The following is an 18,418-nucleotide window of genomic DNA, read 5'->3' on the forward strand; positions in this document are numbered from 1 at the left end:
AAAGAAAGTTATTTCACATATTTAAATGTTTTTAAAAGACATTAATGAATTGTACAATTAAAACACAAAGACAATTTAAAAAAGTTCAGATCTTCTGAGACAAAAGTATAAAACAAGTGCACTAAGTAACATTAAGCACATTAAGTATATCAAGCAATAGCTGTTAAAATACAAATGGGTTTTTCAAGCAAAAACATTTCTAACATTTACTGTTAATGTTTTTAACAATAAATAATTCTTACACCGATCCGTGAAACACGTCCTATCTCATCCCTGACAAATTCAGAATGAAGGCAGAATGGCCTGTGAAGACACTCACAAGTCTCCGCCCCCTAACACGCCTCCAAACATCAACGTCATCCGCCCCTAACAGGCCCACCTCAACACCGAAAGATAGAATGTGTATATTTAAAAAGCCCAGTTAAATAATTAAACACAAGATTTTAACAAAAAGTGTCAAACAAACAATTGCATTAGCATTAAGTATATTAAACGGACACCTGTTTTGGCCACCTGTTTTTGTCCTCCCCCACTACCCCTCCACCCTCCCTACTACCCCACTAAGGAATTTATGACTGTGTTTTGGACTTTGTGTGTTTTTGAAGTGAAAATGTTTGAAAACGATCAAAAAGTATTCAAAAATGGTGCTTAAAACTTTAAAATGTAAAACAGTGTATCGGGGTGACAGACATGGGTTTTAAGGGATGTTTTTATTAAAGAAAGTTTTTTTTTTTTTTTTTCACATATTTGAATGTTTTTAAAAAGACATTAACGAATTGTACAAACACAAAGACAATTTAAAATGTTGTTAGATTTTCTGAAACAAAAGTATCAAACAAACACATTAACATTAAGTGTATTAAACAATAGTTGTTAAAAGACAAATGGGGTTTTCAAGCAAAACATTTCTAACATTTACTGTTAACGTTTTAGCAAAAAATAATTCTTACACTGATCCGTGAAACATGTCCTTTCTCATCAATGGCAAATTCAGAATAAAGGCAGAACGGCCTGTGAAAACGCTCACAAGTCTCCGCCCCTAACACGCCTCCAAACATCGACGTCATCCGCCCCTAACAGGCCCACCTCAACACCGAAACATAGAATGTGTATATTTAAAAAGCCCAGTTAAATAATTAAACACAAGATTTTAACAAAAAGTATCAAACAAACGCATTAGCATTAAGTATATTAAACAATAGGTGTTAAAAGACAAATGTTTTTTTAAAAAGCAAAAACATTTCTAACACTGCAATTTACTGTTAACGTTTTAGCAATAAATAATTCTTACACTGCACCATGAAAGACATCCTATCTCTTCGTTGTCAAATACAGAATGAAGTCAGAATGTCCTGTGAAATCGGTCCCAAGTCTCCGCCCCTAACACGCCCCCCAACACCGGAGGGATAGATGAGAGCAGAGATGCACATTTAAATGGGAATAAAATAAAATAACGCTTATAAATAATGATGTTTACATCATTACAGAATGAAGTCAGAATGTCCTGTGAAATCGGTCCCAAGTCTCCGCCCCTAACACGCCCCCAACACCGGAGGGATAGATGAGAGCAGAGATGCACATTTAAATGGGAATAAAATAAAATAACGCTTATAAATAATGATGTTTTAACATTCTTTAGTTCATTAACTCATTAACTGTTTAATTTATTTTGAGTTCATTAATTGATTTATTCACTCTTTGATAGCATCATCTACCTCTCCCACTGGGGGAAATTTATATATGGAGTAAAGTATATTGAAACTGTTTAAAACTATGTGCTTTAAAATTTAAAAACATGAAACGTGGGAGGTAAACATTTTTTTCACGCACATGTAACACTTTCACATCATTCAACTTTAAAGTGATGCGGTTTGTTAAAGACAAAAAACATAGGCTAGCATTCAGGCATAGTAAAATGTTATCAGAAAAGGTCAAATGTGTGTATATATATATATATATATATATATATATATATATATATATATATATATATATAGTAAAACATTATGCTTTAAAATTTTAAAATGTGAAAGAATGTATTGGATGACAGTGACAGACATTAGGGAGTCAAGGAATGTTTTTATTAAAGAAAGTTTTGTTTCCACATACATCTGTATAGTTTTTATTTTGAAGACATAAAAATAAAGTGTACCGTTTAAAACACAAAGGCTTAAAAGATATTTTAAAGAGGTACCAGAAAAAGTAAAAACAAGTTAGAGAAAGCATTTCAATGGCATTAAAAACCAAAAAGTCAATGTTCAAACATTTAAAACATTTTCAGAAAAAAAGTAAAACGAGTCAGAAAAAGCCTTTTCATCACATGAAAAACATTAAAGTCAATGTCCAATCATTTAAAAATGTAAAACAAGTTTTCCAAACACAGTTTTAAAAACGGTAAAAACAAAAGTCAGACATTTTAAAACGTTATCAGAAAAAGTGCTTTGAACTTTTAACAAAGGTAAAACAAGTTAGAGATCGTTTTTCACATACATTTGAAGAAAGCTTCTTTCACAATAACAAACATTTCACATAGGGTCTACAACTTTAATAACTTTTAAAATGATGTATATTGTTAAAACCCAAAGGCCTATCCAGAGCTTTTTAAGCATTATCAGAAAAATGTAAAACAAGTTAGAGAATGTCTTTCACACAAGATAACAGAAAAATAACAGGGTAAAATATCAAACACGTGCATTAGCATTAAAACTATCAAGCAACAGTTGTTAAAAAGATGAATAGTTTTAAGCAAAACATTTTAACACTGCAATTTGCTGCTAAGGTTTTGTTTAGTTTTTAACAAAAATAACTCTTACACTGCTCCATGCAATACATCTTCACTCACCAGCGATAAAAGTAGAATGAGAATAGATCGGCATGTGAAGCCGCTCCCAAGTCTCCGCCCCCTAACACGCCCCCCAACACTGGAGGATAGACATGTGCAGAGGTGTATATTTAAATGGTAGTAAAATAATTAAACAAAATAATGTTTGTGAATAAAGTTTTAACATTTTTTTTTTTATCCATTAACTTATTGATTTATTCTTTCTTTGATAGCATCCTCTCCCACTGGGGGGGAATTTATATGTGTTCCACCATTTGAGAATGTGTTTTTGGAGTAAAGTATATTGAAAACTATATGCTTTAAACTTTAAAAACACAAAACATTTTTTCACGCACATGTAACACGTTCACATACAACTTTAAAATGATACGGATCGTTGAAAACTAAAACGTAGTATTCAGACACAGTAAAATGTTATCAGAAAAGGTTTCTGAAAACCATGTAAAACATTATGCTTTAAAATGTAAAAATATGAAACAAGGTTTTGAGGTTAAACAATGCAATCAAGGGTTGTTTTATTAAAACTCTTTTCATATATACATTTGAAGGGTGTTTTCCCCCCAGAAACAACATTACAAATGTTAAAAACAACAACAAAAGCCAAAACAAAAAGTTTTTTTTCACATGATGTTCAACAATCTCAAAAGAGGTCAACAGTGCTTCTAAAACAATGTCTCAAACATGCTGTAACGCAAAGTTAAAATGTTGCGTAGTCCAAAGAGAAAAACAGTGTTATACCGGACGAAAAGATGCACGAGAGAGAGAGAGAGCTGTCATAATTTCCCCACGCCCCCGGGTTTAATAGGCTAATATAGCTAAACTTAAACGTCCGCATACATGAAGTGAGAACAAATATACAAATAAACATTAACATAACATAACAACATAACATAACATAACATAACATAACATAACATAACATAACATAACATAACATAACATAACATAACATAACATAACATAACATAACACACAACAGTGGTTAAAATATGTCCAATAAGAAGTTTTCCCATTTTTAACATTTAACAGTGGCTTAATCTGTCCCGTTTCAGACGTCATCACTCGCAAATGACAAACATTTGAAAGAGGATTTTGTGTAAAGCTGCACGAACATCCAAAGGAAAGACATAGCCCACAACAAACAAAATAGCCTAATGAAATATACAAAATAACATTTAAAAATATGATTTTTGTTCATTTTAGTTAATTTAGTTATATTTACTCTTAGATCTTTTCAAGCCTAATACTTTCAAGGCTCTCCCCCCTCTACAACAACAACAACAACAACAACAACAACAACAACACACACACACACACACACACACACACACACACACACACACACACAGTTGAACGTCTAAACTTTTACGACATCACGAGTGATTGTATCATGCTGTTAGATAACGAGAAAGGTTGTCTGGTCGGGACGTAGAATCAGTAACGCGTGGATATTAGCTCTTCAAAGACTGTAAAACATCTAAGGATGTTTCGGGGTATTTTACAATAGCTCTGGTGAATCTGGAAGAGTCTGACATTGTGAACTTTGTTTGGCTTTGTAAACCTAAGGATTAATACAGGTCGATTAGGACATTTTTTCCAAGTCATCTCAATGGCAAAATGTGTCCCAATCACCCCGAATTCATATTGCGTAGGTTTTCTCTACAAGAAATTGATGAAAACAGTAACATTACTGCAGCTTTTAGTTGATCAAGTACTGTTATTTTACTGAAACAAGACAAAAAGAATGTTTCATTTACCCCCAACAGTTATTTTTCCCAGTTAGCCATAGGCCTATAGTTATTCCTTTTATTTTTCAGACCTAAAATGTTGATCACTACAGGCATAGTTCAAACATGCAATACTCAAGAAAGCTAATTTTGGTGTAATCTTTGTGAGCTCTCACCCAGAACAGAAAACTTTGTATTAGGTGTTCTAGACAAAAGCTTCATACTAACAGAAAATATTATGTAAGTTAAACTGTGAGTGTACTTTAACGTTATACAATATTTTCAATACGAATATTATGGTTTCATGTTGCTTTAAAGATTTTTGTTTGTTATTTGCTAATACTTTTTCAACTAACACTTCAACATCCAGCCCAAGATGTACAGTATGAGCTAAGGATCTTAAAAGGCTGTTAATCTTAAAAGGCTAAGGCTGTTAAAAGGCATCCACACTCTGGTAAAATCATTAGTTCAAATTTAAAAAATTGTGTTTGCACAAAACTAAATTCAAGAGATGAGTTTACTACAAAAGTGTGTATAAGGCATATAGGACGACACAAATTAAAGAGATGTATGAGCTAAGGATCTTATTTGGCCATAAATAAACATGTAATGGGATGTTCAAAGTGACACAATATACAGTTAGATATTCTCCTACTTCATATGTCTGCAAATAGTTGTGCCAAAATCTTTGAAAAGTGCCAGTTAGCTATAAATAATACAGAAATCCTCTCTCCTGGTCTATTGCGAAAGTTTGGTGATTTGTAAATGAATTTTTTCCCCCACTAATCGCTGATGTTGTTTACATTTTGTTTCTTTGTTGTTTTATTTATTTATTTATCTATTTTTTAACATTTGTACAGTTTGTAAAGACTGCTCTCTAAGCATGGTCAAACATGTTCACAGGAGTTCATGAAAACATAAATACAGCATAAAGAGAATTAAATGACCACCTTTCTACATGACACTGCTTAAGACTAAACAGATGACATTTCTTTTAGGTCATCTTTCTGGTATGTCTTCGATGTGGGATCACAAGACACGACGCCCCAACAACAAAAAAAAAAGCGAGTCTTGCTGTTTTTCTGTTACCTAATACAACTATTACACTTCAGGTTTTTCTACTATTACACTTAAAGCTGAGCATTTCACTGTTCTTTTGTGTATGTCTCTAAACATCCATTAAGTAAATTAATTACAGTTGAAAAGAAGTCATTTTAGGTAAAAGGTGGGATGATTCATGACTTTTAGGTGCCTGTCTATTAGGTCTGATCCACAAAACAGATGGTGTGCTTTATGTCTTAATAATTTGTTCTTCTTTTTATGAAAGCATGCTTTGAGATAACTTATATGTGAAACATGCTCAGTCACATTCAGTCACTCTGAATTCTAGTTTATATTAATTGAACGTTGTTATTCCCCAACATGTTTAACAATGCTAGTTTTCTCTGCCTCATCAAAGTTCCCACAAGTCACAAAGTTCTAGTAGTATAGTGAATCTGAAACCATACCAAATATTAGCATGTAACAGTTTGGAGACATTTGTGTTTTTATGATTCTTTGATTTTTGTTTGCATTTCTTCTGAAACTTACTGTTTTAGAAATTGTTTACCAACTTTTAACATCAACATTCTCTGTGTCTGTTTTCCTTACACTTTTGGCTGGAAAAACAACAACTATGTTTATTTGCTGTAATGCTAGTGAGCTCGAGGTGTTCATAAATAGATTTTTTTTGGGCAGTATGTGTATACAGAATGTAGCAAAAGGATCTTTGAAATATTTTATTTTGTAAAACATCTGCGTAGCGAATGGTACCTTTAAAATCATAGTTTTATTATTAATATCATTAAGTTCTTTGTCATGATTATTATTTTTGCTTTTATTTTTACCTCCTAAAGAATCAGGTTTGCAAGTTGTGTAATACCGTTTTTATGAACTCTTGACCACAAAAGAATGAGTTAAGTGATTCAACCTTTTATTTCAACAATATATTGATGAATAGATACGTACATTGAAATAATAAAGAAAATGATAAAAATAGCATTAAATAAAAACAGCAAAACAATAATAATGACATTACCGTTTGTCTAACCAAAAAAGAAAATCTCTGCAGGCTATCATGTTTTGTTCTAGCTGATTAGAGTTTCAACTATTTCATCAATGTCAGTTTTCTCATTTGTTGAAAACATACGTCAGTCACACATGTACACATACAGAGAACCTCTGTAACTTTGAACTCGTTTGCTATATTCAGACATCACATCCAGAACTTTTTCAAATACTTACACAGACTGACTCTTTGCTGTTAATAATACACAAACTTGTTGTATGACTGATTGTATCAGGCCATGAATTTTTCAGGGCTCTTACAATGTCCATTTCATTTTTGAGATTTGTTACATATTTGGTATCCCCCGCACAATCGTTATTCAATTCAAATGCAGCATCGATGATCTTCATCAGAACTCTCCATCACACTCCATCAGCTTTTGCGTAGCCATTTCAGAAATCTGCCGCGTAGAACATAGACTTTTTTGAGAACTCAACTTTGTGCACGATATAAACTTTGTCTCTTATTCAATGCTGAATGATTTTAATAGTTCCTGGAATCTCGAGCGAGTCCTTAAACTATTGTCCAGGCCTTGTTGCGCATTAATGCTTTGAAGTTGTGGTTTATAGGTCAGACCCCTGAAGTAGTATTAGTCGAAGAATCACAGTTTGCATCAGTCTCAGACAATCCATGTAACAAACAGATAAATTTCCTTCAACCTTTAATCAACGATATGTAGTAGTAGCACAGGAGTCCACTCCGTCAACCTGGCATTGCACTGAAGGTCAACTCATTTAAGAGAGCAACTGAGCTCTGTGTATCGTTGTGGGTTATCAGGACATCTGATTGGGGTAAACCCTCCCTCAATGGAGGGTGGTGTAAAGGGGGTTGTCGTCAAGCTATAAACAACTTTATAAAATTAAGGCAGGCCACGATGAAACAGAGATGTCTATTAATTACACCAAAAGATTCAGTTAGCATAATATGATTAAAGATTACAAGGACAAAAAAAAAATGCATAGGTGAATTGTTTACATTAAGATCCATAACATGAATTTAGAAAGAAGATAGGATGTATTTCATTTTGTGTAGGCTTTAAGCAATTTTTTCCAAATATTAACATGGTAAAGTTCCGTTATAGACCTTTAGCTAATTAAAAATATATTGAGTAAAATTAAAACTTAAAACATGACGTACATATTGTTCAAAGTTACAGAGGTTCTCTGTATGTGTACATGTGTAACTGACGTATGTTTTCAACAAATGAGAAAACTGACATTGATGAAATAGTTGAAACTCTAATCAGCTAGAACAAAACATGATAGCCTGCAGAGATTTTCTTTTTTGGTTAGACAAACGGTAATGTCGTTATTATTGTTTTGCTGTTTTTATTTAATGCTATTTTTATCATTTTCTTTATTATTTCAATGTACGTATCTATTCATCAATATATTGTTGAAATAAAAGGTTGAATCACTTAACTCATTCTTTTGTGGTCAAGAGTTCATAAAAACGGTATTACACAACTTGCAAACCTGATTCTTTAGGAGGTAAAAATAAAAGCAAAAATAATAATCATGACAAAGAACTTAATGATATTAATAATAAAACTATGATTTTAAAGGTACCATTCGCTACGCAGATGTTTTACAAAATAAAATATTTCAAAGATCCTTTTGCTACATTCTGTATACACATACTGCCCAAAAAAAATCTATTTATGAACACCTCGAGCTCACTAGCATTACAGCAAATAAACATAGTTGTTGTTTTTCCAGCCAAAAGTGTAAGGAAAACAGACACAGAGAATGTTGATGTTAAAAGTTGGTAAACAATTTCTAAAACAGTAAGTTTCAGAAGAAATGCAAACAAAAATCAAAGAATCATAAAAACACAAATGTCTCCAAACTGTTACATGCTAATATTTGGTATGGTTTCAGATTCACTATACTACTAGAACTTTGTGACTTGTGGGAACTTTGATGAGGCAGAGAAAACTAGCATTGTTAAACATGTTGGGGAATAACAACGTTCAATTAATATAAACTAGAATTCAGAGTGACTGAATGTGACTGAGCATGTTTCACATATAAGTTATCTCAAAGCATGCTTTCATAAAAAGAAGAACAAATTATTAAGACATAAAGCACACCATCTGTTTTGTGGATCAGACCTAATAGACAGGCACCTAAAAGTCATGAATCATCCCACCTTTTACCTAAAATGACTTCTTTTCAACTGTAATTAATTTACTTAATGGATGTTTAGAGACATACACAAAAGAACAGTGAAATGCTCAGCTTTAAGTGTAATAGTAGAAAAACCTGAAGTGTAATAGTTGTATTAGGTAACAGAAAAACAGCAAGACTCGCTTTTTTTTTTGTTGTTGGGGCGTCGTGTCTTGTGATCCCACATCGAAGACATACCAGAAAGATGACCTAAAAGAAATGTCATCTGTTTAGTCTTAAGCAGTGTCATGTAGAAAGGTGGTCATTTAATTCTCTTTATGCTGTATTTATGTTTTCATGAACTCCTGTGAACATGTTTGACCATGCTTAGAGAGCAGTCTTTACAAACTGTACAAATGTTAAAAAATAGATAAATAAATAAATAAAACAACAAAGAAACAAAATGTAAACAACATCAGCGATTAGTGGGGGAAAAAATTCATTTACAAATCACCAAACTTTCGCAATAGACCAGGAGAGAGGATTTCTGTATTATTTATAGCTAACTGGCACTTTTCAAAGATTTTGGCACAACTATTTGCAGACATATGAAGTAGGAGAATATCTAACTGTATATTGTGTCACTTTGAACATCCCATTACATGTTTATTTATGGCCAAATAAGATCCTTAGCTCATACATCTCTTTAATTTGTGTCGTCCTATATGCCTTATACACACTTTTGTAGTAAACTCATCTCTTGAATTTAGTTTTGTGCAAACACAATTTTTTAAATTTGAACTAATGATTTTACCAGAGTGTGGATGCCTTTTAACAGCCTTAGCCTTTTAAGATTAACAGCCTTTTAAGATCCTTAGCTCATACTGTACATCTTGGGCTGGATGTTGAAGTGTTAGTTGAAAAAGTATTAGCAAATAACAAACAAAAATCTTTAAAGCAACATGAAACCATAATATTCGTATTGAAAATATTGTATAACGTTAAAGTACACTCACAGTTTAACTTACATAATATTTTCTGTTAGTATGAAGCTTTTGTCTAGAACACCTAATACAAAGTTTTCTGTTCTGGGTGAGAGCTCACAAAGATTACACCAAAATTAGCTTTCTTGAGTATTGCATGTTTGAACTATGCCTGTAGTGATCAACATTTTAGGTCTGAAAAATAAAAGGAATAACTATAGGCCTATGGCTAACTGGGAAAAATAACTGTTGGGGGTAAATGAAACATTCTTTTTGTCTTGTTTCAGTAAAATAACAGTACTTGATCAACTAAAAGCTGCAGTAATGTTACTGTTTTCATCAATTTCTTGTAGAGAAAACCTACGCAATATGAATTCGGGGTGATTGGGACACATTTTGCCATTGAGATGACTTGGAAAAAATGTCCTAATCGACCTGTATTAATCCTTAGGTTTACAAAGCCAAACAAAGTTCACAATGTCAGACTCTTCCAGATTCACCAGAGCTATTGTAAAATACCCCGAAACATCCTTAGATGTTTTACAGTCTTTGAAGAGCTAATATCCACGCGTTACTGATTCTACGTCCCGACCAGACAACCTTTCTCGTTATCTAACAGCATGATACAATCACTCGTGATGTCGTAAAAGTTTAGACGTTCAACTGTGTGTGTGTGTGTGTGTGTGTGTGTGTGTGTGTGTGTGTGTGTGTTGTTGTTGTTGTTGTTGTTGTTGTTGTTGTAGAGGGGGGAGAGCCTTGAAAGTATTAGGCTTGAAAAGATCTAAGAGTAAATATAACTAAATTAACTAAAATGAACAAAAATCATATTTTTAAATGTTATTTTGTATATTTCATTAGGCTATTTTGTTTGTTGTGGGCTATGTCTTTCCTTTGGATGTTCGTGCAGCTTTACACAAAATCCTCTTTCAAATGTTTGTCATTTGCGAGTGATGACGTCTGAAACGGGACAGATTAAGCCACTGTTAAATGTTAAAAATGGGAAAACTTCTTATTGGACATATTTTAACCACTGTTGTGTGTTATGTTATGTTATGTTATGTTATGTTATGTTATGTTATGTTATGTTATGTTATGTTATGTTATGTTATGTTATGTTATGTTATGTTATGTTGTTATGTTATGTTAATGTTTATTTGTATATTTGTTCTCACTTCATGTATGCGGACGTTTAAGTTTAGCTATATTAGCCTATTAAACCCGGGGGCGTGGGGAAATTATGACAGCTCTCTCTCTCTCTCGTGCATCTTTTCGTCCGGTATAACACTGTTTTTCTCTTTGGACTACGCAACATTTTAACTTTGCGTTACAGCATGTTTGAGACATTGTTTTAGAAGCACTGTTGACCTCTTTTGAGATTGTTGAACATCATGTGAAAAAAAACTTTTTGTTTTGGCTTTTGTTGTTGTTTTTAACATTTGTAATGTTGTTTCTGGGGGGAAAACACCCTTCAAATGTATATATGAAAAGAGTTTTAATAAAACAACCCTTGATTGCATTGTTTAACCTCAAAACCTTGTTTCATATTTTTACATTTTAAAGCATAATGTTTTACATGGTTTTCAGAAACCTTTTCTGATAACATTTTACTGTGTCTGAATACTACGTTTTAGTTTTCAACGATCCGTATCATTTTAAAGTTGTATGTGAACGTGTTACATGTGCGTGAAAAAATGTTTTGTGTTTTTAAAGTTTAAAGCATATAGTTTTCAATATACTTTACTCCAAAAACACATTCTCAAATGGTGGAACACATATAAATTCCCCCCCCAGTGGGAGAGGATGCTATCAAAGAAAGAATAAATCAATAAGTTAATGGATAAAAAAAAAAATGTTAAAACTTTATTCACAAACATTATTTTGTTTAATTATTTTACTACCATTTAAATATACACCTCTGCACATGTCTATCCTCCAGTGTTGGGGGGCGTGTTAGGGGGCGGAGACTTGGGAGCGGCTTCACATGCCGATCTATTCTCATTCTACTTTTATCGCTGGTGAGTGAAGATGTATTGCATGGAGCAGTGTAAGAGTTATTTTTGTTAAAAACTAAACAAAACCTTAGCAGCAAATTGCAGTGTTAAAATGTTTTGCTTAAAACTATTCATCTTTTTAACAACTGTTGCTTGATAGTTTTAATGCTAATGCACGTGTTTGATATTTTACCCTGTTATTTTTCTGTTATCTTGTGTGAAAGACATTCTCTAACTTGTTTTACATTTTTCTGATAATGCTTAAAAAGCTCTGGATAGGCCTTTGGGTTTTAACAATATACATCTTTTTAAAAGTTATTAAAGTTGTAGACCCTATGTGAAATGTTTGTTATTGTGAAAGAAGCTTTCTTCAAATGTATGTGAAAAACGATCTCTAACTTGTTTTACCTTTGTTAAAAGTTCAAAGCACTTTTTCTGATAACGTTTTAAAATGTCTGACTTTTGTTTTTACCGTTTTTAAAACTGTGTTTGGAAAACTTGTTTTACATTTTTAAATGATTGGACATTGACTTTAATGTTTTTCATGTGATGAAAAGGCTTTTTCTGACTCGTTTTACTTTTTTTCTGAAAATGTTTTAAATGTTTGAACATTGACTTTTTGGTTTTTAATGCCATTGAAATGCTTTCTCTAACTTGTTTTTACTTTTTCTGGTACCTCTTTAAAATATCTTTTAAGCCTTTGTGTTTTAAACGGTACACTTTATTTTTATGTCTTCAAAATAAAAACTATACAGATGTATGTGGAAACAAAACTTTCTTTAATAAAAACATTCCTTGACTCCCTAATGTCTGTCACTGTCATCCAATACATTCTTTCACATTTTAAAATTTTAAAGCATAATGTTTTACTATATATATATATATATATATATATATATATATATATATATATATATATATATATATATATATATACACACATTTGACCTTTTCTGATAACATTTTACTATGCCTGAATGCTAGCCTATGTTTTTTGTCTTTAACAAACCGCATCACTTTAAAGTTGAATGATGTGAAAATGTTACATGTGCGTGAAAAAAATGTTTACCTCCCACGTTTCATGTTTTTAAATTTTAAAGCACATAGTTTTAAACAGTTTCAATATACTTTACTCCATATATAAATTTCCCCCAGTGGGAGAGGTAGATGATGCTATCAAAGAGTGAATAAATCAATTAATGAACTCAAAATAAATTAAACAGTTAATGAGTTAATGAACTAAAGAATGTTAAAACATCATTATTTATAAGCGTTATTTTATTTTATTCCCATTTAAATGTGCATCTCTGCTCTCATCTATCCCTCCGGTGTTGGGGGGCGTGTTAGGGGCGGAGACTTGGGACCGATTTCACAGGACATTCTGACTTCATTCTGTAATGATGTAAAACATCATTATTTATAAGCGTTATTTTATTTTATTCCCATTTAAATGTGCATCTCTGCTCTCATCTATCCCTCCGGTGTTGGGGGCGTGTTAGGGGCGGAGACTTGGGACCGATTTCACAGGACATTCTGACTTCATTCTGTATTTGACAACGAAGAGATAGGATGTCTTTCATGGTGCAGTGTAAGAATTATTTATTGCTAAAACGTTAACAGTAAATTGCAGTGTTAGAAATGTTTTTGCTTTTTAAAAAAACATTTGTCTTTTAACACCTATTGTTTAATATACTTAATGCTAATGCGTTTGTTTGATACTTTTTGTTAAAATCTTGTGTTTAATTATTTAACTGGGCTTTTTAAATATACACATTCTATGTTTCGGTGTTGAGGTGGGCCTGTTAGGGGCGGATGACGTCGATGTTTGGAGGCGTGTTAGGGGCGGAGACTTGTGAGCGTTTTCACAGGCCGTTCTGCCTTTATTCTGAATTTGCCATTGATGAGAAAGGACATGTTTCACGGATCAGTGTAAGAATTATTTTTTGCTAAAACGTTAACAGTAAATGTTAGAAATGTTTTGCTTGAAAACCCCATTTGTCTTTTAACAACTATTGTTTAATACACTTAATGTTAATGTGTTTGTTTGATACTTTTGTTTCAGAAAATCTAACAACATTTTAAATTGTCTTTGTGTTTGTACAATTCGTTAATGTCTTTTTAAAAACATTCAAATATGTGAAAAAAAAAAAAAAAAAACTTTCTTTAATAAAAACATCCCTTAAAACCCATGTCTGTCACCCCGATACACTGTTTTACATTTTAAAGTTTTAAGCACCATTTTTGAATACTTTTTGATCGTTTTCAAACATTTTCACTTCAAAAACACACAAAGTCCAAAACACAGTCATAAATTCCTTAGTGGGGGTAGTAGGGAGGGGTGGAGGGGTAGTGGGGGAGGACAAAAACAGGTGGCCAAAACAGGTGTCCGTTTAATATACTTAATGCTAATGCAATTGTTTGTTTGACACTTTTTGTTAAAATCTTGTGTTTAATTATTTAACTGGGCTTTTTAAATATACACATTCTATCTTTCGGTGTTGAGGTGGGCCTGTTAGGGGCGGATGACGTTGATGTTTGGAGGCGTGTTAGGGGGCGGAGACTTGTGAGTGTCTTCACAGGCCATTCTGCCTTCATTCTGAATTTGTCAGGGATGAGATAGGACGTGTTTCACGGATCGGTGTAAGAATTATTTATTGTTAAAAACATTAACAGTAAATGTTAGAAATGTTTTTGCTTGAAAAACCCATTTGTATTTTAACAGCTATTGCTTGATATACTTAATGTGCTTAATGTTACTTAGTGCACTTGTTTTATACTTTTGTCTCAGAAGATCTGAACTTTTTTAAATTGTCTTTGTGTTTTAATTGTACAATTCATTAATGTCTTTTAAAAACATTTAAATATGTGAAATAACTTTCTTTAATAAAAACATCCCTTAAAAACCCATGTCTGTCACCCCGATGCACTGTTTTACATTTTAAAACTTTAAGCATCGTTTTCAAACATTTTCACTTCAAAAACACACAAAGTCCAAAACACAGTCATAAATTCCTTAGTGGGGGTAGTAGGGAGGGGTAGTGGGGTAGTGGGGGAGGACAAAAACAGGTGGCCAAAACAGGTGTCCAAACAGGTGTCCAGTCCGGTGGGAGGGAGGGAGGGGTGGGGGGGGGGGGGGGTGGGGGGAAATATTTTTATGAGGGGCCATAAATCAATCATTTTTGACACATAGTACCCTATAATTCTCTCTCTTCTGTGCCACCCCAGACTGGTTGCTGGCCCTTGCCTGGCCACCCAAAAAATCCTGGCTCTGCCACTGCATGCGGCGTGAACTCAGCACTCCGCTCCTCCAACCCTAATCAAACTCACCTGAACAAGCCAATCAAGGTCTTCAATATTAGGCTAATAGAAGCTACAGGCAGGTGAGTTTCATCAGGGTTGGAGTTGCCCAGACCTCCTTGGATCTTTAAAAACGCGTTTTCAAAAACGCGTTATTTTGGTATCTCGTGAACAGAGTCATTCTACGAAACGGGTGCCATTTCCACTTTGCATTTTTCAAAATTTTCATTATGAACAAACTTTTTTTTTAAAACAAACCTACAAATTGAAAGATATGTTAATCCTCCAAAAAACATTCCCACCTCAGGCACAAAATCTTTATTAATATTATCCTTTTTATTCAGGCAAGGAAGCCATTCTTGTACCACCCCGTCACGGACAATAGCCTATGTATGCCATTGGAGTAGTAAAACAAGAAATAGATTTTTAAAATCTAATGTTTTCCTATTAGAAAAATGTCCCTTTTTTGGAAACCATCAATAGAAAGTCTGTAATTTATTTATTTTTATTTTTTTTATTCTTAGATTTTTAATCTTGAAACATGAATTTGACCTTTCAATGACCTCATTGTTTGTACTGAAAAAATTAATTCACTTAAAAAATACAAATAAAGTTACATTTATCTCATTAGTCCACACAACAAGAACATCATTCAACATTAATTTATGTACTATTTCATTTTCTTTCCATAAAGTTTTAACAAAATGACCCTGTGACAGGGTGGTAAATGTGACGGGGTGGTAACTGATGTGACGGGGTGGTATGGACGAAGTGTTTCTCTATATGATCTGCTGGTTTTAAACTTTAAAAACTGGGGGAGGGGAGACATTCAAATTGAATATAAAGTGTGTGAGTGAGTGAGTGAGTGAGTGAGTGAGTGAATGAATGAGTGAATTAATGAACCAAACAGTGTTGCCAAGTCTGCGTTTTTCCCGCAAAATTGTGCTAGGCTACTTTTACACTGTTGCCGCGGGTTGTTTTTCATGTCCACTGGGTGAAGCGAGCCCAAATAACATGATATTTAGCCCTTGGAATGCACATTTTACCAAGGGAACCCTGCCAAAAAGAAAAAGTTTTACCCCCAAGAATGTGATTTTTATCAGGGGACATTTTGGGATGAAATTTACCACCTCGTCACATCCCAAAATGTCCGCAAATCTCCCATGTGGTCAAGTTTCTCACCTAGCATACATGCATTCAATCTGAATTATAATTATCTTTGTATTAATAATGTAAAAAAATTAATAAAAAACTATCTATTTTGCGTGACGGGGTGGTAAGTTTAAGCTTGACGGGCCCTGCCTAACATGAAAAAGCAACAAATAAACAATGTAAAAAAAATGTACATAGTTGCCTTCTTTTGTTCTTGGTGACTATAAGGCTCAAATGATGTTACTTAGGCTTTGTGATGTCATTTAAAGGAACAGAGCATTATTTATAGATAAAACAAGTTAGTGTGACGGGGTGGTAAGTCAAACTGAGGGACACGCACAAATCATAAAATATTTACCAAAAAAATAAAGTTTATTGTGAATAAGTATATCTTGTGTAAACAGGGACACACATATAATCCTGAAAATAGTATATGTTTAAAAATAATATATAACTTATTTGGTGATATTTTAGATGCAAATGTCATGTTGGTTAACACGGACATGTGAAATTGGCAATGTAATAATCTTCAAAAAAAGCATTTTTATTATATATCATGTTAAAAAGAACACTTAAATTAATACCCTTAAGCTTTGGAAACAGACTTTGGGACATTTTTTTGTGCATTATGCATCTGATCAAAAGTTGCGGACCCAAATGGCACCCGTTTCGTAGAATGACTCAACACCTTTACACAAACACACATTCAAAAGTGGTATAAAAATATTTTTAATTCTGAATATAACTTTGTCAGCCTGTTAATGTCGACATGAGAAGCGATTGCTACTGTAGCAAGTTAACTAGTCGGAAGTTTGAGGTAAAATGCACTTGGCTTGTCGATGTCAAAACACTATAAGCTGTGATTCAAATATTAAATAATGTTATGTCGTTTGTTTACTCTTACACTGAATGTTTGCTGCTTCAATCCAAATGTGTTTGCATAGTTCACCCAAAATGAAAATTACTGTGAGAAAAAAAATCAAGTTTACAGAGTTTTAGTGTCACTGAAGGTAAACCTGCGTTGCTCATGGTGGTTAACGTTACCTCTCTTAAAGGTGCTAAAGAGGATGTTTTGTTTTATACATTTTTGCAATATTACTTGAAACTGTCTTTACTAACTGATAAAAGACTATTTATAGAGGGTATGCATCGACGTCACTTTCCTGCCGAAAACGCGCTCCCTCAGCTGGACTGAGTGGCAAAAAACCTGCTGCATGACTGGATTTAACAGTGGAAACTGCGAAAACGCGAGTAAAACTAACGAATTACACTAAAGGTTTGAATTGAATGTGTTCCTTAGAACATGTCAAATAAACCTAGTCAATGGATAGGCCTATTGACATACAGCCAGGAGTCGTGTTTCCCGACATTTATATGTGCCTGTTTTCGACGGCTGGGAGACACATTGAGCAAATCTGCCTGTGAATATTTTATATAACTACAATATAGGTAGGTTTAAATCTGCATAATCGCTTATATCAATGTTAGCCTATATCGTCATATTGTCCAGCCCTAAAACATATATAGTTTTATAGTATAGTTTTTGTCAGTGTTGTTTATTGAAAAACACCCAATTATGCAGAATATAAGATGTAAAACATTTAATTGATGAGTTGTCAACATAATATATAGGCTAACAATCAGGGGCGCAGGAGACATTTTCAAAGTGAGGGGGACCAAACTGTGTTGGGGGGGGGGGTTGTTATGACAACGGGCGGTGCACATATGCATGCGCTGAACGCGTCTTTCCCATGGTCTTTCCGCGCTCATGGGCAAAGGAGTTTCTCTGAAAGGCTCACGCGAGACTGAATGGTCCATAAACTATAAATCCTCACGAAATCTTCAGTCAAGCCAGCTCGCGCGTCAACCTGAGAGATCAGCCTCCTACCTTAAAGTGTCAAATTTCTCGGTTTCTGAATGGACGGTTTGGCTTGATTGACAAACGCTAACGTTCGGGCATTATTTATATACCATCCACCTGTCCTAAAACATTAGCACGCTTTGATCGATGGTTTGGAGATCGCGTGTTTCTCCGTTCGAGAGCGCATTTCCTGTTCACATCCGCGACAAAACAGCTGATTATTTACGAACGGAAGCTCACAGAAACGTGAAAATGGTCTAATTTGAAAGAAAATATCCTAAGCTAAAAGATGATATAGTGTGACTAATTGAAGCAGCCCTTATCAAAAGTGCGGGGGTCGATTTCTATCT

Source organism: Megalobrama amblycephala, linkage group LG4, assembly GCF_018812025.1.
Source record: "Megalobrama amblycephala isolate DHTTF-2021 linkage group LG4, ASM1881202v1, whole genome shotgun sequence".
Lineage (NCBI taxonomy): Eukaryota > Metazoa > Chordata > Actinopteri > Cypriniformes > Xenocyprididae > Megalobrama > Megalobrama amblycephala.